This window comes from Ascaphus truei, chromosome 5 (genome assembly GCF_040206685.1).
Source record: "Ascaphus truei isolate aAscTru1 chromosome 5, aAscTru1.hap1, whole genome shotgun sequence".
In the NCBI taxonomy this organism is placed as follows: domain Eukaryota; kingdom Metazoa; phylum Chordata; class Amphibia; order Anura; family Ascaphidae; genus Ascaphus; species Ascaphus truei.
Genome location: NC_134487.1, coordinates 274,013,140 through 274,033,928, shown reverse-complemented (window position 1 = coordinate 274,033,928; position 20,789 = coordinate 274,013,140). Strand labels below are relative to the sequence as shown.

Here is a 20,789-nt window from a genome sequence, read left to right as displayed (position 1 = left end):
CGCTGTGGTACTGTGCAAGCGCAAACCTCCACAAGATTTTGGCGCGCTCTAATAGGTACCACCACGGAGCTCCGGCGACCCGGTCGCCCCTCCGACCACCTGCAGCTTCCCCCACTTTGCCGGGTATCCGCACACCGCGCTGCTGACTCCCGCTCGCCCCCGCATCCGGCCGTAGCCTTCCTAGCAGCCCACCACTACCTGCCGCAGCTCCCGAAGGTAAGGAGCCATAAGGGGGATTCCCAGAGGAGAGACCTGGCCACGTGTGCCTTGTTCGAAGGGCTCACACATCGGCAAGCTCCTCTATCCCACAGAAGCAAAAACAGCGGATTCAATCTGTCCCGTTATTACAACATTCAGGGGTTTATGTATCAAAGCAAATGTGGTACAATTGTGGCACAGAAAATCAGCACCATATTTATTAAAGGAAAAAATCCTATTGTTTCTGTGTTACATACGGTGCAGTTATTTTGACCCGTAATGGCTCCACATTACACACTGATAAATAAACCCATCAAAATCAGCCAAACATCATGAGGTAACAGAAATGTTTAGGATGCTGTTACAGCTAGGGTTGCCAGATAAGGGCTTGTCCAAAAATACTTGACACAATGGTAAAAGATGCGACCCCCACCTCCTCAATACATATACAAAATACCCCCACCTCCCCAATAAAATTCAGACTTATCTTGGGGATGGTGTCAGGTTGGACACGGTGCCGGTCCTGGGGGGGGCGGGGGGCTGCGGGGGGGACAGGGGCTGCGGGGGGGCAGTGGCTGTGGGCCCAGCAGACTTCCGGCGCTGAAGTCAGAGGATCCGGCGCGCTTCAGCCTCAGACACCTCGGTGTGGGACAGATAGGGAGAGAGAAGCCTGCAGCGGGGGAGAGCCGGGCATGGCGGCAACTGCACTGACCGGCCGCAGCCCCCTTCCCCCCCTCCCCCCCACATCCACCCTGCGTTCGGAGAGAGAGATAATACCGGACACATACATGTCCGGTATTACCTTTCATTTTATACTGCGAATTACTGCAATTGTTGAATAGTTTTCTATACAATATCCATGTGCAACAGTAGAAATATTTATTTTAAAAGCTGCAATCCAGGTTGCATTGCTTGTTGTTTTTGTTACAGGATTGAAACATGGCTGCGCAACGTCAAACGGCGCCACATTGCCATGTCAACGGCATGCAACGCGATGTCACGCCATAACAACGGGACACTCCATGACGTCACGCTGCCATGGCGGCGCGCCATCATGTGACGCTTTGGTGCCATAAGTCAGCACGTTGTCATGGCAACTTGACGCCGTGACATTACGGAGCATCCCAACGCGTCGCCATTTGACGTCACGCAGCCATATTTTGACTTCATTTGCAGGGGGAGATGCCGCCGAAGGTAAGATAAATAAATATATAGTATAAGAAAAAGATAAATGTAAAAAAATATTACCTCCTGCAATAGAAGCCCCTCTCCTCCCCCCCCCCCTATGGAGGTATCTCTGTAAAGCAGGGGTCCCCAGAGCTGAAATTAATGGGGTTAAGCTCCGTAGACCCCCTGCTTCAAACCTACAAACAACAAATAAACAAGCAAGAAATGCAACCTGGATTGCTAAATTAAATAGTTAAACATACATATTATAGGAATCATCATTTCTGTCATTATGTAAAAAAATGGTACAATAACACAAAAACTGCACAAAACTGTACTGACAAGTTTAATATATATATATATATATATATATATATATATATATATATATATATATATATATATATATATATATATTTTACATCATAAACATGCAAGATAATTTCCTCTTTTTTAAAAAAAAAATGCAATTTATGAGAATGACAAGGCAAAATCTCCCTCAATAAGACAAGCAGGCGGGGACAAGCAGGCTGAGTGACAACGCTTACTGTAGCAATCCAGCAGCCACTGGCTGGCAGCTCGGCCAATGGCAGCCTGCTGGGGAATTCCACAGCTATTGTTGCAGGAAGTGGTGGAAAGGTGACTTCCCACTGAGCGATGCAGACAGGCTTAGCTCGTATTGTTACCGTTCATAGATTGCAAACTCCAGATATATGAAGAGAAGGAAATATAGGGGGGAGAGAAACAGGGAGAGAGACGGAGAAGCCTGGTAAGTACATTCTCTTCTTTCTCTATTGATTAAAGTAGCTGCCCATGCAGTAGCATAAGGTTGCTTTGTTACAATGTATTATGGCCTTTCACTATACTGTAATCATTATGGTCCTTGCAGGTCTTCTACACGTTGCAGTGCATTGTGGTCTGTGTAGCCCTGGCTGTTAGCACCAGACAATGCAGATCTGGCCCTTTGTATTCCCTACAGTTGAGTAGTTTCCCACTTGATCCCACTTGATTCCAGGTTACTGAGGGACAGGATCAGCGCACCCTATGTGTATCACACAATGCAGTCTTCTATAATGGAGGTTTTTGTTTTTATATAGAGGAGATGGCATTGGAATTCCATAAAGGATTTCGGTTGTGACATATCGAATATAATGTTTAGCTATGTAGTCACCCAATTTAATTCTGGGTTGTATTGTATTCATGCTGGGGAAGAGATGCCAAGCCTACAGTATTCTTTAAAAGGGTCCATGCCCTCCAACTGCACCTCTTTAGCAGGATCTGTAGCTGATGCTTAGAAACCTCAGTTAAAGTAGTTTGGCGATTTGATGCCTGATCTGATAACAAGTTTATGGGGAATTAAGTATATGTATGTATGTATGTATGTATGTATATGTAAATTCAAAAATGCACATTTTATTTGTAAAATCCAGGAAATCCGGTAGAAGAAAAACGGAGCACAGCAGCAAAACTTGAAGGGGCTACAATATGGAAACTAAATAAAATCCATTTAATGTAAGAGTGACAACATGGCACAACGAGGTAAGTGTACTCTAACGCTTATTGCAGCGCTTCGTCAGAGAGTGTGTGGTTCTATTGTGAGTATCCATCTTTGTAGTCTTTTCTAGCGGGTCCTCAATTATAAAAAAAAACGGGTAACGGGTACCCGGCCAAAATGAAAGGTTGTACCCGGCTACCCGGTTTGGCACTTACCTGCAGGGTGGCGGCGACATCTAGGATCAGCAGCAGCAGTCCTGTGACGGTGGCAGCATCAGAGGTGTCTTCAGCCGGCGGGGGGGACAGATGGCTGTCCAATAGGAACGCTCTGTCTCCTGCTCCGCTCACGTGGTTCCCCGGCGGCTCACACAGACACTGCTTACCTGCTCCGGTGCTGTGGAAGTGATTCCTGCAGCTCCCCCGCCGGCTGAAGACACCTCTGATGCTGCCACCGTCACAGGACTTCTGCTGCTGATCCTAGATGTCTTCGGAAAAGTAAGTAATTAGATTATTTCCAGCTGCCCTGACATTAATACCCGGCGCCGAGCCCACTTCTCAGTTGCTGGGTCCGGGTAATGTCCGGGTAGCTGAAAATGTGCCGGGTACCGGGTAATTCCGGGTACTCGGTACACCACTAGTCTTTTCCCCAAACCCGGAAATGACGTGACAGCAAATGCCGCGTGTGGATTGGATGAAAGCGCCATAGGCAAAGACCTATCAGCTCACTGTAGTGATGTCCTACGGGTGGGGGAATGGACATACATAAAGTGTTTCCATGTAACGAGAAACACAGTGAAAATAATATACACATATACAAACATGACAGTATAGTATATTCAATCTCTATATCAAATCAATTAATTAAAAACAACATTTATCATCTAAAATGTATATAGAATTGTTATTAGACTCATTAATAGCTATATATAAAGATTAGCTTGCATCTAGATAATCGTGTTTGCTTCAAAAGTAAGTTCTATTATTATTGTTGTTGTTGTTGTTAATTAATTCATTTGATATAGAGATTGAATATACTATGCTGTCATGTTTGTATATGTGTATATTATTATCACTGGGTTTCTCGTTACATGGAAACACTTTAGGTATGTCCATTCCCCCACCCGTAGGGCGTCACTACAGTGAGCTGATAGGTCTTTGCCATGGCGCTTTCATCCAACCCACACGCGGCATTTGCCGTCACGTCTGGGTTTGGGGAAAAGACTACAAAGATGGATACTCACAATAGAATCTCACACTTTCTGACGAAGCGCTGCAATAAGCGTGAAACGCATTAGAGTACACTTACCTCGTTGTGCCATGTTGTCACTCGTACATTAAATGGATTTTATTTAGTTTCCACATTGCAGACCCTTCATTTTTTTGCTGCTGTGCTCCGTTCTTCTACCGGATTTCCTGCATTTCTACGCAGAGTGAGGCACGCCAACACACAAGGGACGGCATCTGAGTGTGAGTACCATGATTTCCACACCACATTTTTGCTGTTATCATGGGAGGATTAGGCCAGGTCCCCGCTGGCTACAGCTGCGCCCGCTGTGGCGGACGCTGCAGGGACAAGAGCCGCCCCACAATGGGTCCGGGCCCGCTGCGAGGGGGGGCCGCCGCGCCGACAGAAACTCCTGCTCTCAAGAGAATTGAGATCAGGACTCGCTAGGCCACGCCCACCGGCAGTTCAGCCAATGAGGGCGAACTTGCCGGGTGACGTCACGGCCGCGCCCCTGTCATGCCCCCACCCCCTGTCTTTCCCTCTGCAGCTCTCTGCAGACCGGGGGACTCGGCTGCACGCGCCGCCAGCCTCGCAGGCGCGTGTGCAGCGCGGGCAGCGGGGCCGTAGCCTTACTGCTGGACATTGCAACGGTTACAAGCTCTAGGGAGGTGGTCCAATAAGGGAGAACCGGAGAGTGCTGTTTATTAACAGCGGTCATCTGCACTCCCAACCCGGACGTTATACAGTATACATACCTCCCCTTATTGTGAGCATTACACCTATATCATTCATCATTTACCTCACTCCATGTTGCCTTGATAGTTCTTTCTTTAAGCAAGCTTATTTTTTTCATGTTTTCTCATCAGTCTTGATACTGACGTTTCTATGTAACCAAGTTTTGAAAGCGCCGATGTATAGAACTTTGTTCTTTTGTTGTCTAGTTGCATGTATAATCTTTGCATGTGGTAAATTGCATGCGGATACGGCTCTCTTGGTTAAAAGCTCCTCTTCAGACACCAGTGTAACAGTGTAAATGTTGAAGGTCTGTGTATCAAGACTCAGTACTAAAATTAGCCAACGTAATATCTCGGTAGGGAAGAAATTAATGTGTAATTCTATATATTTGCTAACGGAGCCTTTCAGGCGGTTTTTCGGATGAAAATCCAAATTCATTAAACTGCCTGAACATCCACTTCAGAGTATATAGAATTACCCCCTAAGGGTATTTACGGAGAGAAAATATAGAGCTAAAGCCAAAGGGTTGCAATTTATTATTTATTATTATTATTATTTAATAATTATTATTATTTATTGGATTTACTCCATCTGATGGGAAGTTTTCCAATATACAGAGAAGAAAATATTTGAAGTATAGCCCTGTAATTCTATCGTATATGTATCCGCTACGTTTTGGATCCAATTTCAGTTTTCAAAACGCATTTTCATGGTGCCCCTGACCCCCCCCTCCCCACCCCCCCCCCATATCTTTACATCAAAAACTCCTACAGGTCAGAATTGGCTTAAAACCCACGGTCTAACAATCCACATTAGATGAAACAAGCTTTTGGTTAAGAAGTTTGTTTGCATTTGACACATCTGCCAGTAGAAAATGTGTCGCAGAGCAACATTTTTTGCTTCATTCTTAAACCCTTTAGAGATGGAACTTCTAACTGGCAAAGAAACAATTTTTCAACCGGCGCTAGGAACCGTCTGCTGTCAAACCTGAGAGATTTGCACACATTTTTCCCTGGGTTACGTTTGCAATAGAGGTTAAACCATTAAACCTGACTCGGGTGAGTATGTACTGCATCAAGGTAAAAATGGTGCAGTTCTAAAGCAAAAATATCTCTAGGTGGGGGAAATAAAATATATATACTGCTTTCAATGTTTTTCCTTTGACACATATGGGGCAGATTATTTGCCCCAGAAATTCACCAATTTTGATATATAGAGCCCCAAGGATTATTTTATCATATGTATAAAAATCAACCACAATGTTCTAGTGGATGAAGTTGTAGGTTTTGAAATCGGAGTCATGCATGCATATTTATTTTTGGCCTAAAACTGCCTACTAGCTACTTTTGAGAGAGGGCGAGGGAGGAGTAGAGAGAGGGGTAGAGTTACACTTATTATTTGTGTACTATTGCATATGAGGCTGTCACGTTTACCATCCTGGGCACAAACCTCTGTTACTTACATTTTTGCTGGCATGGGTATAAAGAAGGTTTAATTGGTCACACTCCATTTACATTTGTAAATGTGTTGGATCTTTCATTCCCAGTCATGTCGTGAACTGCAGATCTGTCTGGAAACAAAAGAATATTTGAATTCTGCAAAGGGAGTTTTCAAAATGTTGATAAAGGTGAAAGTCCCTCATAGTGCAAATACATACACTCAACATATACACATTAAATAGGTCTTGCATTCCTCTTTTCTTTCCAATCCATTGTGACCTCCTCTGGTACTTTTCTACTTCATTAATTAATATGTAATATTTCCACTGCCGCATTATTATTGGCAGAACAGTTTTGCTCCCAGAGGTATACATTGGGTTGCCGTACATGGCTAGCTCCCATGGCAGCGAAGGGGTTCATTTGAAAAGTAATATTCAAATGTAGCAGGCATCATTGTTCTCTAGTTTGAGGTATGACGTGGTATACTGAAGTATTCTGCTTCAACGCTACCATTGAATCCTATGGGAAACTGGGGTATTCCAAGCAGGCCCATCAACAGCTTTCCTAGGGCTCATGACTGACGTTGAGATCTAGGTCTATGTTGTTAAGCAGGGAGGAAGGGAGTTGGACTCCACTGGGCCCGGGACATTTGTCTCCAGCTCTTCCCACCACTGTTGGTGGCTCTGATTGTGAAAGATCCCTGAGGTTGCGGTATTTGGGGGAACAATATCTTCCGCTACATCTATACCTTTTAATTGTAACCTCAGTGAAAAAAAGATATATATATGTCCCATAGCACCTCTCTTTCCCCATAGTATATCTGTTATGTAAGTCCCTAATATGTTCAGGGCATTAACAGGTTGATCTGTGGGCTCTTGACCCCTCTTGTGCTCCTCCTTTGATGGACAGGAGTGGGGTGATGACTCATGACCTGTGTGCAGCCTATCAGGGATAGGTACAGTCCATGCCTCCCCCCCCCCTGCTTCCTGAGGAAGAGGTAGAGCTAAACCGTAGTCAGTCCTGCTTTGTAGTTCGGAGTAAGCAGATGGGCTGTGAGGCCATTGCGAGGATGAGTGGGCCGACCCTCAGGCGTAGGCCTGGGGACCATCTGGCTCAACACCCCATACTATCGGGGTAGCACCATCCTATCTGGACTGAAAAGGTTAAAATCTTCAGAGGCACCACTGTATGTAAAGCTGATGCAGTGGCTGCCACTCAATAAAGGCCCTTGTTCACTCCCCTCCTGTCTGAGTAACAGTCATTGGGCAGGAGGGATAAAGTATGAAGTGGTGGGGGCTGACATCCATACACCATGGAGCCTATCACAGCTGGAGGCGCACAGTACCAACTCAGATGAAGAAGATCAAAAGCCTGTCCTGGTCTCAACGTAATGCAGATCGGTCCCAGTCTCCTGAACCAACAGGTAAACCACCACAGATCATATAGCAGCATGTGTACCTCCCAGAGGGGTGGGGTGTCGGGGTGGGGAGACAGATATATATATATATATATATATATATATATATATATATTATACATACATACATACATACATACATACATACATACATACAGTGGTCGACAAATCACCAAAAAATCTAATCGCCACCTAGTACCACACGTGTGCTGCTTGGGCCAATACAAGTCGCCACGATGTTAAATCCACTCGCCCGGGGCGTGCAAATGCATAGGTTTGTCAAACACTGTATATATATATATATATATATATATATATATATCTCCATACCTGACTCTATATATATATATATATATATATATATATATATATATATATATATATAGTGAAAAAGTAAATACACCCTCTTTGAATTCTATGGTTTTACATATCAGGACATAATATTACACCGTGCCATTATTTATTTAACAAAAATAAAGCCAAAACGGAGAAGCCATGTGAAAAACGAAGTACACCCTTACTGCTTCCATAGGAATTAAGATGCTAAGTAGCAGACAGGTGCTGCTAATCAAATGCCCTTGATCAATTGATCATCAGCAAGTGTGACCACCTCTTTAAAAGCCGAAGTTTTAGCAGTTTGCTGGTCTGGAGCATTCAGGTGTATGGTAACACAATGCCAAGGAGGAAAGACATCAGCAATGATCTTAGAGAAGCAATTGTTGCTGCCCATCAATCTGGGAAGGGTTATAATGCCATTTCCAAACAATTTAAAGTCCATCATTCTACAGTGAGAAAGATTATTCAAAAGTGGAAAACATTCAAGACAGTTGCCAATCTTCCCAGGAGTGGACGTCCCAGCAAATTCACCCCAAGGTCAGACCGTGCAATGCTCAGAGAAATTGCAAAAAAAACAAGAGTTACATCTCAGACTCTACAGGCCTCATGTTAAATGTTAAAGTTCATGATAGTACAATTAGAAAAAGATTGAACAAGTATGGTTTGTTTGGAAGAGTTGCCAGGAGAAAGCCTCTTCTCTCAGAACATGGCAGCACGGCTTAGGTTTGCAAAGTTGCATCTGAACAAACCACAAGACTTCTGGAACAATGTCCTTTGGACATACGAGACCAAAGTGGAGATGTTTGGTCATAATGCACAGCGCCACGTTTGGCGAAAACCAAACAAAGCATATCAGCACAAACACCTCATACCAACTGTCAAGCACGGTGGTGGAGGGGTGATGATTTGGGCTTGTTTTGCAGCCACAGGACCTGGGAACCTTGCTGTCATTGAGTCGACCATGAACTCCTCTGTATACCAAAGTATTCTAGAGTCAAATGTGAGGCCGTCTGTCCGACAGCTAATGCTTTGCTGAAATTGGGTCATGCAACAGGACAATGATCCCAAGCACACCAGAATGGCTGAAAAAGAAAAGAATCAAGGTGTTGCAATGGCCCAGTCAAAGTCCAGACCTCTACCTGATTGAAATGCTGTGGCTGGACCTTAAGAGAGCTGTGCATAAACAAATGCCCACAAACCTCAATGATCTGAAGCAACGTTGTAAAGAAGAGTGGGCCAAAATTCCTCCACAACGATGTGAGAGACTTCTAAAGTCATACAGAAAGCGATTAGTTCAAGTTATTGCTGCTAAAGGTGGTTCTACAAGCTATTGAATCATAAGGTATACTTAGGTTTTCACACATGGCTTCTCCATTTTGGCTTTATTTTTGTTAACAAAATCATGACACGGTGTAATATGTCATGTGTTGTTGTTCATCTGAGGTTGTATTTACCTAATTTTAAGACCTGCTAAGGAACAGATTATTGTTATTATGTCCTTGTGACTGGGTGAATGAACGTCACCAGCTCTATGCCTGGCAGACGTATGTGTAGGTATGCAGTGCAGCAATGACGAGGTTAACTTTCAGCTGGGAAGCTACTGACAATTAGAGTGGTCCCAGCTGCATAATCAAGGTGTTTTTAAAACCCCCAGGATGCACACACATGAGGGCTGGCTGGTCAAGAGATAGGACTGAAACGCTGAAATAGATTACTGCTATAAGGTCTGTTTTTCCAAATGCATGTTTGATGAACTGTCTGGGTTTTTGTATGCTGAAAAGAAGCTTTTGTTTTGTATGCTGAAAAGAAGCTGTTTTGTTTTTGTGTGCTGTAATTTTAAGGCTCAATAAATAGCCTTATCCTGAAACCCCGCGTGTGGTTGCATGTACCCTGCAACAGTCCTGATATGTAAAACCATGGAATTCAAAGAGGGTGTACTTTCTTTTTCACATGACTGTATATCTTTTGTCTCCACCATGAGAGTGCCTCACCCTTAGGGTGATACAGTAGGCGACTCCCAGCTAGAGGTAGGACATAATCATCTGATAAAAATAGGTGTGTATAATTACTCTCTTTTTGCTTCAGTTGTTTGTGTCCTCCCAGCTGTTGTGTTCTAACACCTTTGAATCCTCCAAGCAATCGTGCAACAATCCCCCTTCCCTGTTCTGCCTTGGGGCTGCTTTAGGACGTCCCTATGGTGATGTCATGGAGACAGAAATTGTTACTTCTAATAAATAATTTTCCCGTAGTCTCTCTGTGATGGTGTATCTTGGGTCCCCACCCACAGTAGTAGTTTTCCCTTTTTCTTCTTTCCTTTATCCTAAAATCGATTTTTTTTATACAGCTTGGCTGGACATTAAACTGAAGCAATAAGTTGGAGGAACATTCCTTAATACACACCTATTTTCAATCAGTTGATTGCGCCCTACCAACAACAGGACCCATTACCCTATGGTGATGCATTGTCATGGAGAAATTACGGGAAAATAATTTATCGTAAGTTAAAAAATAAATAAAAATATATACAGCTAAACCCCGTTATAATGCGGGTCTCGGGGTCCACCCCGAGACCACCGCGTTACTAACGGGGTCGCGAGAAAAAAAAAATGGCCGCCGCGCTTTAGCGCATATTCATCCCGTGGGACAGGAGATGGGAGCGGGCATGTCCCTCCGCTCCCCGCTTCCCCCTGTCACCGCAAGACAGCCCGCGGGGCAGGAGATGGGAGCGGGGATGTCCCTCCTGTCCCCGCTTCCCCCTGTCACCGCGGGAACTGGCAGGCAACATCCACTCCTCACGAGCCGCACGGCGCATGCGCACGGCGAACGTGAGGGGTGCCTGCATAAGTGTGCTGCTTTTGGAGACAGGTAAGCAGTCTCCGGAAGACCGCTATCCCCCCCCCCCCCCCCCGCCGCAGCACAGGGCCCTCGTGTGTGTGTAAGTGTCTGTGAGTGTGTGTAAGTGTCTGAGTGTGTGTGTAAGTAAGTGTAAGAGCCGGAGCGGGAGGTGGGAGGTTTGACAGGGAGGGGGGGCGTGGCTTGAGCGGAGGGACCCGCTACTCTCCCCCCCCTCCCCGGACTGCAGGAGGGAGCTGCTACTCTCCCCCCCTCCCCGGACTGCAGGAGGGAGCTGCTACTCTCCCCCCCCTCCCCGGACTGCAGGAGGGAGCTGCTACTCTCCCCCCCCTCCCCGGACTGCAGGAGGGAGCTGCTACTCTCCCCCCCCCTCCCCGGACTGCAGGAGGGAGCTGCTACTCTCCCCCCCCTCCCCGGACTGCAGGAGGGAGCTGCTACTCTCCCCCCCCTCCCCGGACTGCAGGAGGGAGCTGCTACTCTCCCCCCATTCCCTCCACTGGCTGCAGGAGGGAGCTGCTACTCTCCCCCCCCTCCCCGGACTGCAGGAGGGAGCTGCTACTCTCCCCCCACTCCCTCCACTGGCTGCAGGAGGGACCCGCTACTCTCCCCCCCCCCTCCCTCCACGGACTCGGGCTGGAGCACTCATACATACACACACACACACACAGGCACTCACGCACTCATACACACACATGCAGGCACTCACGCACTCACACACACACACACACAGACAGGCACTCGCACTCACACACACAGACCGCTAACCCCCCCCCCCCCCCCCGCCGCAGTACAGGGCCCGCCGTAGCCGCAGCGCAGGGCCCCGCCACCCCCCCAACCCCCACAGCACAATGACTTCCCACCCCCTTAACTTTGTGAAACAAAAGTCACAAGACGTTGTACAGGCAAAATACATCTGTTAAAGTGCAGTTGTCTGTTTATTTCTATATAATAATTGTGTGCAGTGTGCAGTGTGTGTGCAGTGTGTGTGCAGTGTGTCAGTGTGAGCAATGAGCAGTGTGTGTGCAGTGTGCAGTGTGTGTGCAGTGTGTCAGTGTGAGCAATGAGCAGTGTGTGTGCAGTGTGGCAGTGTGAGCAATGAGCAGTGTGTGTGCAGTGAGTGTGTGCAGTGTGCAAAAAAAAAATGTAAAAAAAAAAAAAATTTACATTTTTTTTTTTTTTTTTTTTTTTAAACGGGAGCCACGGGAAAACCGCGTTATAACCGAATCGCGGTATAACGAGGCGCGTTATACCGGGGTTTAGCTGAATATATATATAGCATGGCTCCCAATTGTCATATTTATGAATACTTTACAACACGATTATTGGTGTCTTAAATACTTTATTGTACAATGCATACAATTGTACATTATTTCATAACGCGATCCGCTTATAGCGCAATGTGATTCTTTGGACCCCAAGCTCAGCGTTATAAGGGGGTTGAGCTGTATTATTATTTTTTTTGCTCTGATAACCCTCTAGTTCCTGAGCTAGTTACCTTTTTATTTGCTTGTGTTTCTGGTCCCTTTTGGGAAATAGCCTCACCTCCAAGGGCCAATGGGATACCTCCATGTCATCAGAGCATGATGTGGCAGCTTTCTACTGGATGACCCCGTTGACCATCTTTAATCTTATTTTTATTTTCCTGGCACATAAAAAAAGGTAAATATCTGAACATGGGGCGTGGGGGGGAGGGGGGTCTCCAGAGCTGGGAATAGTGCCGTTCAGCTCTGATTTCAAAAGAAAATCCAGAAATAGAGACTGGGGAGGGGATGGTTGCTGCTTTAAATTCCTGGGTTATTTCTCAATATATGTTACTAAATGCTATTGCACCATAATTAGCAATGACTTTATTGTGGGATACTTCCCAGCATAGGGGACCACCCTAACTCACATTCTTGCAGATGTGATTACAGTGTGAGTCATCAGCTGCCTGGTGACATTCTTTTGTGGAGCAGTGGAGAGATGGCCTTATGAGGCGAGTTCACTGCTTGACATCAGTGTCATCTAGCTAAATATCCTGATATTCTGGAACTTGGGTACTACACAGGTCTTTGCAGGTCAGTCATGACTAACGGTGATCGGACTGATACTCTGGACCTGTATAGGGGAAACACAGAAGAGGACACAAGAAAAATACACGTGTAATGACAAATGGTAGAAAAAGAAACCGAAAAACAAATGGGAGTTGTGGGGTGGTGTTGGTAATGGGAATATAGGTACTTTTTGAAGTAGATTTGATATTAACATAAAAAAAGATTGTGGCATTTAGCTACCTACCTATTAGAAGACAACATGATACCTTGTACACTGAGAGTGTCACTTTACCAGTGTCAGTATCTGTTTGTGCAGGGCGGCCTAACATACTAAACCATTAAGGGGCTGAGTGATAAGAGACATGACTGAACCAGAAGATGCGGGCAAGTCTCTTTGCACTGCTTTCACTTTTGTTTCATTTCCATGGCCTTGTTTGCGCTGCGTAGCTTGGAAGTGCAAGAGCCAAAAAGTATCTGAGGTCAGGTAATGTGTGAGAAAGGAATTGTATTCCCATCTCTTAAAAAGTTGTTGACATGGGTAGCTGGCACATACTGTAACAGCAATCAAAAAAGCATGTAGTGAGCAAAACAAAAAATGCAGTATGAGCCAGAAGTCCCACAAAGAGCTTTTAGTATCATAAAAAAACACATAAAGACAAAGGAAAATGGATGGAGCATTAGGCTGCAAGTCATTGGTGGGCAACAGGTGTCACTGCGGTCCACAACCGCTGGCCACCCCTGCATCTTGCTCTTCTTCTCTCCTCATTGCAGACAGAGTGGAGATGTTGCTCCCTCCGCTGACTAATGACAGTGCTTCCCAGTGTAAGAAGAGGAGTGGGACAGAGTTAATCAGTGCGCCGGTATTAAGAAGCTGACGGGTGGGGGTGAGGAGTTTCTCGTGGCTGCAATGTCCCTTAGGCCTGTGCATATATAGAATATATATAATATACATACATACTGTGATTCCGCCGTCACATTGCAGGGTCCTGTGTGCCATATTAAGGCAGGAAACTCTGTATTTCTTTATACAGGGTTTATTTACAAGGGTTAAATAACACAATGATAGGCACACCTTCCCTTTAAGGAAAAACAAGTCATAAAAATAACGCCTACTCCTATCAGGAGACTGTCTAAGCATCCAGCTCCCACTCTGATTGTCGCTGTCCAGCTAAACTGGTTCCCAGCTTTAAACAACCCACCTGGTTAGCAACAATACCAACAGTCCTTAGGCACCCAAATATACATTATTTCGGCCTTATCTGTTGTTGGGACTCTGTCCCACGAGAATCTAGGACAGGCCTGCACAACATGCGGCCCGCCTGGCCTCTCCCTGTCACCCAGTCACTGTCACACAGTCACAGTCACTGTCACCCAGTCACTGTCACCCAGTCACTGTTACCCAGTCACCCAGTCACTCAGTCACTGTCACCCAGTCACCCAGTCACTGTCACCCAGTCACCCAGTCACTGTCACCCAGTCACTGTCACCCACCCACCGCCATTCACCCAACTGTCATTCACCCACCCAGTCACTGTCACCCACCCACCCAGTCACTCAGCCACCCAGGCAGGCAGTCACATGTCTTTTGTTGAAAATATAAAAAATAAACAGGTTGCATTGTAATGTTTTTTTCTGTATCACAATTAGAAAACAGTGAAGTAAAAGTTGCACGCTAAAAAATATTTTTTCGTGGTAGGTGCGCTATGGGTTCGGGGGGGGGAGGGGGCTGCTCCTTTCATTTGTCCCGGGCCCCATGATTTCTGTTGGCGGCCTTGTGGGTGATGTGAGGTGCAGGGGGGAGAGGGTAATGGGTAATGTGAGGTGGAGGGATGGAGAGGGTGATGGGTGATGTGAGGTGCAGGGGGGAGAGGGTAATGGGTAATGTGAGGTGGAGGGATGGAATATCAAGGGAACCTATTGGAACTGCTTGCATTTTTTCATTTTACTAAATCATTTAGTATCTGTACTTTCCTTAACTTTTAATGGTGATGTGAGGTGCAGGGGGGAGAGGGTAATGGGTAATGTGAGGTGGAGGGGGGGAGAGGGTGATGGGTGATGTGAGGTGCAGGGGGGAGGGTGGTGGGAGGTGCAGGGGGTGATGGGAGGTGCAGGGGGGGTCATTGGAGGTGCAAGGGGGGGTGATTTGAGGTGAGGGGGGGGTGATTTGAGGTACAAGGGGGGTGATTTGAGGTGCAGGGGGGGTCATTGGAGGTGCAAGGGGGGTGATTTGAGGTACAACGGTGGGTGATTTGAGGTGCAAGGGGGGTGATGTGAGGTGCAAGGGGGAGAGTGATGTGAGGTGCAAGGGGGGAGAGTGATGTGAGGTGCAAGGGGGAGAGTGATGTGAGGTGCAAGGGGGGAGAGTGATGTGATGTGAGGTGCAAGGGGTGAGAGTGATGTGAGGTGCAAGGGGGAGAGTGATGTGAGGTGCAAGGGGGAGAGTGATGCGAGGTGCAAGGGGGGAGAGTGATGTGATGTGAGGTGTAAGGGGGGAGAGTGATGTGAGGTGCAAGGGGGGAGAGTGATGCGAGGTGCAAGGGGAGAGAGTGATGCGAGGTGCAAGGGGAGAGAGTGATGCGAGGTGCAAGGGCGGAGAGTGATGCGAGATGCAAGGGGGGAGGGATGGGAGGTGCAGGGGGGGTGATGTGTGTGTGCTGTGCAGGGGGGTATTGTGTGTTTGATGTGGAGGGGGAGTATTATGTGTGTGGGTGAGGGGGATAGATGGGGGTATGAGAGATAGATGGGGAGTATCGCAAAGGTTGATAGTGACGGGTTCTGGGGGAGATGAGGGGTGCTGGGGGAGATATGAGGATGATGATGAGGTGCTGGAGGAGAGATGATGGTGATTATGATGATGATTTTACCCGTGCAGCCCAATTTTTTTTTCCTTGGAGCAGTTCGGCCCTTCTCACTTTACGAGTTCTGCAGGCCTGGTCTAGGAAATCCCTCTGGATCCATATGTCCTGGACAGGACAGCCCTGCTTCCACAGCAGACTTGCGTCCTTGTTTCTTCCTGGAGGTACCACCCAGGCAGGTCCAGAAAGCCTAGGGGATTATGCCAGCCAGTTTCCTCCTGGCTGGAGGGAAGTCGCGCTCTCTCTCTCCCCACTCTGGAGAAAGCAGTCTCTCTGTGTCTGCAGCTCTGTCTGTCTTTTACAGTCCTGCTCACTCAGGAGACCAGGCGGATAAGCTGATTTGCTGCACCTGCAAGAAGCCTCTCCAGGGAAGTTTAACTCCCTGTAGGGTGGAAAGCACACAAGCTGCACCACTCCAGAACATACAGAGACAGTGACTGTCTCACCATACATACATACATACATACATACATACATACATACATACATACATTAAAAGGGGCAATCTCTCTAAAGACCAAATGTCAGTGGTATGAATTAATTGGTTAAACCTTGTTTTTGATGCCTTCAACAAATAGACTAATATTTTTCATTCTTGTTGACAATTTCTTGAAAAGCAAGGAACCGGAAGAAGATGGAGGGCTATAGGTCCTCTTGTTTTCTCTTCCGCAATGTAAGCTTAAAACTATTTTTATACGTACTCCCACTCGGAGAACCAACTAGGAGAGGGACAGTGTAAGAATACTTTTAAGAGAGACCAAAAAGCAGACCATAATTGAACTAATACAGATCCCATATTTCAATGTTGCATTGTTTCCATGCATTAACAAGAGTCCCATAACTCTTCATTTCCAAACTTCTGTCTTTTCTAAGATTGAACGATAATGTTCCATTGTTCTTCATAATGCACATATAGAAAAGATTGGACAATAGACAGACATTTGAATTCACTCAGGTTAGGGCGATGCATGCAGAGGTGAAGACCGGAGACTTGTTTTGGGGGAAATAACGTAGGCTTTTATTCAGCCAAAGGTTCAGCCACATAAAGTGTAGGCTTTTGCTTTCCAAAGTTATGCAACATAAAGTACAGGCATACCCCGCTTTAAGGACACTCACTTTAAGTACACTTGCAAGTAAGGACATATCGCTCAATAGGCAAACGGCAGCTCACGCATGCGCCTGTGAGCACGTCCTGAACAGCAATACCGGATCCCAACCTGTACCGAAGCTGTGCGCAAGCGGGGAGACTATAGAGCCTGTTACACATGCGTTATTTACATCAGTTATGCACGTATAGGACGATTGCAGTACAGTACATGCATCGATAAGTGGGAAAAAAGGTAGTGCTTCACTTTAAGACAAATTTGTCCCTGAGGAAGCTCCTTTGCTGGAGGGAAACGCGCGTTGGACGCGCAATGTTGTCAGTCTCCTACTTGGAGCTGCTTTTATGTAGTGTTCTGTAGTCTCCTGGCTCTATCTATGTAGATCTAAATTGGTTACTTTTACTAACACTCAGTGTGCAAACCTTCCTGCTCTCTACATGACATGTTCATTTGGAGTGTGCTGTATAATGATTCACTGACCAAAATTCTGTGAACAATTGCTTCACTATGCTATGAATCATTTACCCTCCATTATCACACTATCAGTAGCACTTCTATACTTAGTGGATGGTAATACATCCTTAAACTAACATCCCTAAGTGCTCTGTGGTTTATAAGTCGAAGCAGGACTGCAGTATTTTTGCGATACAATCATTCACTGAGTCTGTTAGTCATATTTATATATATACACATGTACCTGGTCTCATAGGTGCCCCAGAGGGGTTTATACCCTGACTATTAGCGTCTTGTGTCCCGCTATCTCGAATACAATTTGCTGTTTGAGATGATTCCAACGCACATTCACTGACACGGACGCTTGGTCTTGATGATTTAATTTATTTTTAATGCACAATACACAACGATTTGGTAACATATGTTTTATGTCAATATATTAAAAGTTAAATTTTAAATTAAGTAGGAGTGCAGTATAGTGAATTCTTTTAGGAGACACATCCACGTTGTGTTTTCCTTCCCTCTCTTTTTCTGATACTCTGGACCCATTGCGTACGTTAATGCGGGGTACGTCTGTATAGACTTTTCCTTTGGCCAAAGTTCAGGTTTCCCAGCGGAGGAACGTCTATGTACTTCTATAGATTATTGGATTTGGATGGACTTCTATAGACATCTACATAGTTACCGGGGGTCCCTATGCAGAAGTGGCCTGCATACCCTGGTGTGCTTAGGAAGCCAGAATCGGCACATGTGGTCTTTATGCAGACCTTTCTTGCCTCTTAAACACTTGCTACACTCAGCTGGGCTCGTTGATAGTCCTGCCTTCCTTCAGGCAGGGATTAACCATTACCTGGCCGACGCCGAACAGCTGTTGGTAAACAGGCTTGCCTCTGTTATATTACTTCTCTGTGACAAAGGGGCGTGAAACGCGTAGGAGGGTCCTTGTTGACGTATGAAAAGTTTGTTTTTTTTTGTATTTCTGTCATATACACTAATCTCCTGAAGCGATCTTTTCCGAAGCTGTGCAGTGGTATTTTTTACTATCCTTACTTTATTACCTCTCTGTGAACTCAAGGTCTGTGCAGCTTCTCAACGTCTATAAAATAGTTTTATCTTCAGGTGTATAGTGTGTCTTATTTCAAGAGAACATAAACTAGTTTAGGGAACATCAGCTTCATGTGACTTTAGGTAGATTGCTGAAAACAACTGGGGACTCTAACCAGCAATTGTGGTTTTAGCTCTAGACATCTAATTATCTCAAAGCGAGTGCTGCATGAGAACTTGAAGGGGGAGTCCCATCTTAAAATAGGTCTCCTAAAAAGAAGTGAAACTTTTTAAAGTGTCACTATTTGCCAGCTTAAGCCCCCAAATCTATCTATAAATCGGCACTAGGGCTCTCGCTGCATCCTGTACTTGGTATCTTTTTTTTTATACTGTGCTCTAAAGAAACTATTTCCTACGTATTACACATTTCCTTTTCCATTTGTTAGATGGCATATTCTAACAAGAGTAAAGAAAAGATAGGCGAGCGTGAGTAACATGAAATTCACACCCACAAGGTGTCGCGGGGTTGACTAATTGCCCTGAGGTGTGGTGTATTGATCAGCGTGTCAACCCGCTTTGAATACACAACTTGTAGGTCTTATTGCAGGTTAAGACAATGACTCGTTTTTGGTGAACACTTTGCCCAGAACCACAAAAAGGTGCTGAGCTTCAGCACACCTCTTCTCCCATTCAAATAATAATAGCATGTTCTTGTATAGCGCTGCTTGTTTTACAGAGACATTTTGCAGGCACAGTCCCTGCCCCGTGGAGCTTACAATCTATGAGGCACAGGAGATAAAGTGACTTACCCAAGGTCACAAGGAGCCAACGGGAATTGAACCAGGTTCCCCTTCAGAATCTCAGTGCCAGTCAGTGTCTTTACTCACTGAGCCACTCCCTCTCAAATGAATTAGAGAAAAGGTGTGCTAAAGCTTAGCACACTTTTGTGGCCCTAAGCCTTTGTTTCCTTGTGCCATAGTTACATCGTTACATCGTTAGTTACATAGTTACATAGTGGATGAGTTTGAAAATGTATTTGGCGCTTTACAAAAGAGACAATACAGTACGGGGAATTAAAGTACAATAAGTGCAACAAACAAAATCAGACAATAGGAAAGGAAATCCCTGCCCTTGAGATCAAAGGTCGCGATTTATAGCGAGCGCAGCGGCGTGTGCGATGGCGCGCGCATCGCTTACAAAATGCATGACCAGGGAGGCTGCGAGGAAGCTCCCCTTCCTTTTACCATTACCCACCCACAGACCTACAAATAACGACAGACTCGGTCTGTAGGTATGAAAGGCCGCGGCTTTGTTTATGATATAATAACGGCTAGTCCCTGCCAGAATGCTCGCTTAATAGGTTAAGAGAAGGTTCAGCCAGGCCTTAACCCGCTGGCCCCGTCAACCGTCGCCGCGCCCCCTTGAGCCGGCCGTTATCGCGAGAGGGCTCCGGAAGTTACGTCCCGGTGACTCCGCCCCCTCGCCTCTACCCCTGGCTTTATCAGCCCTGACCTCCTTCTGGCAAGGACAAGCACTTACCCCCCAATTGCCGCCACCGACAGGTCCTCCCCTCCCCCCCCCCTTTTTGGACTCTTTCAGAGAATTTATTATTTCACTAGCTGAGAGACCCGGCGTTGCCCGGGATGTAAATGCGTAATAGGTAGTATTATTTATAACTCGTGGAACAATAGGTGAGTATTTGTTGTAAAGGTTTCGGGGGGGGGAGAAAGGGGAGCGGGGGGGAGAAAGGGGAGCGGGGGGGGGGGGAGAAAGGGGAGCGGGGGGGGGAGAGAAAGGGGAGCGGGGGGGGAGAGAAAGGGGAGCGGGGGGGGGAGAAAGGGGAGCGGGGGGGGGAGAGAGGGGAGCGGGGGGGGGAGAAAGGGGAGCGGGGGGGGGAGAAAGGGGAGCGGGGGGGGGAGAAAGGGGAGCGGGGGGAGGGGGGGGAGAAAGGGGAGCGGGGGGGGGGGAGAAAGGGGAGCGGGGGGGGGAGAAAGGGGAGCGGGGGGGGGGAGAAAGGGGAGGGGGGAGAGAAAGGGGAGCGGGGGGGGGGAGAGAAAGGGGAGCGGGGGGGGGAGAAAGGGGAGCGGGGGGGGAGAAAGGGGAGCGGGGGGGGAGAGAAAGGGGAGCGGGGGGGGAGAGAAAGGGGAGCGGGGGGGGAGAGAAAGGGGAGCGGGGGGGGAGAGAAAGGGGAGCGGGGGGGGGAAAGGGGAGCGGGGGGGGGTGGAGAGTGGGGGGGGTGGAGAGCAGTGGGCATATGTATTGTCATAATTTATGTATGGGCATTTCCCCCCCTCCTCCGTGCGTCCGTCCCCCTGCTGGTTCGGCTGGTGGCCCCCCCCGTTCCCCGTGACTCCCCCCCCCGTTCCCCGTGACTCCCCCCCCCCGTTCCCCGTGACTCCCCCCCCCCGTTCCCCGTGACTCCCCCCCCCCGTTCCCC

At 46.9% G+C, this 20,789-nt stretch overlaps 1 protein-coding gene across 7 annotated transcripts in view; it reads left to right on the top strand.

The window, feature by feature from the left end:
* The window catches only part of TNIP1 (TNFAIP3 interacting protein 1), a 99,421-nt gene that overhangs the window by 30,260 nt on the left and 48,372 nt on the right, over nt 1-20,789 (top strand). For 2 of the 7 annotated variants that reach the window (XM_075602113.1, XM_075602115.1), the window contains exon 1: nt 1,959-2,134. The exons of 1 other annotated variant lie outside the window; for it this stretch is intronic. The gene's annotated coding sequence lies outside the window, so the exon portion shown is untranslated. Of the gene's footprint in view, nt 1-1,957; nt 2,135-5,739; nt 5,878-20,789 lie in introns of those variants that run through there. 4 more of the 7 variants (XM_075602112.1, XM_075602107.1, XM_075602110.1 and 1 more) reach the window with 3 other exon arrangements.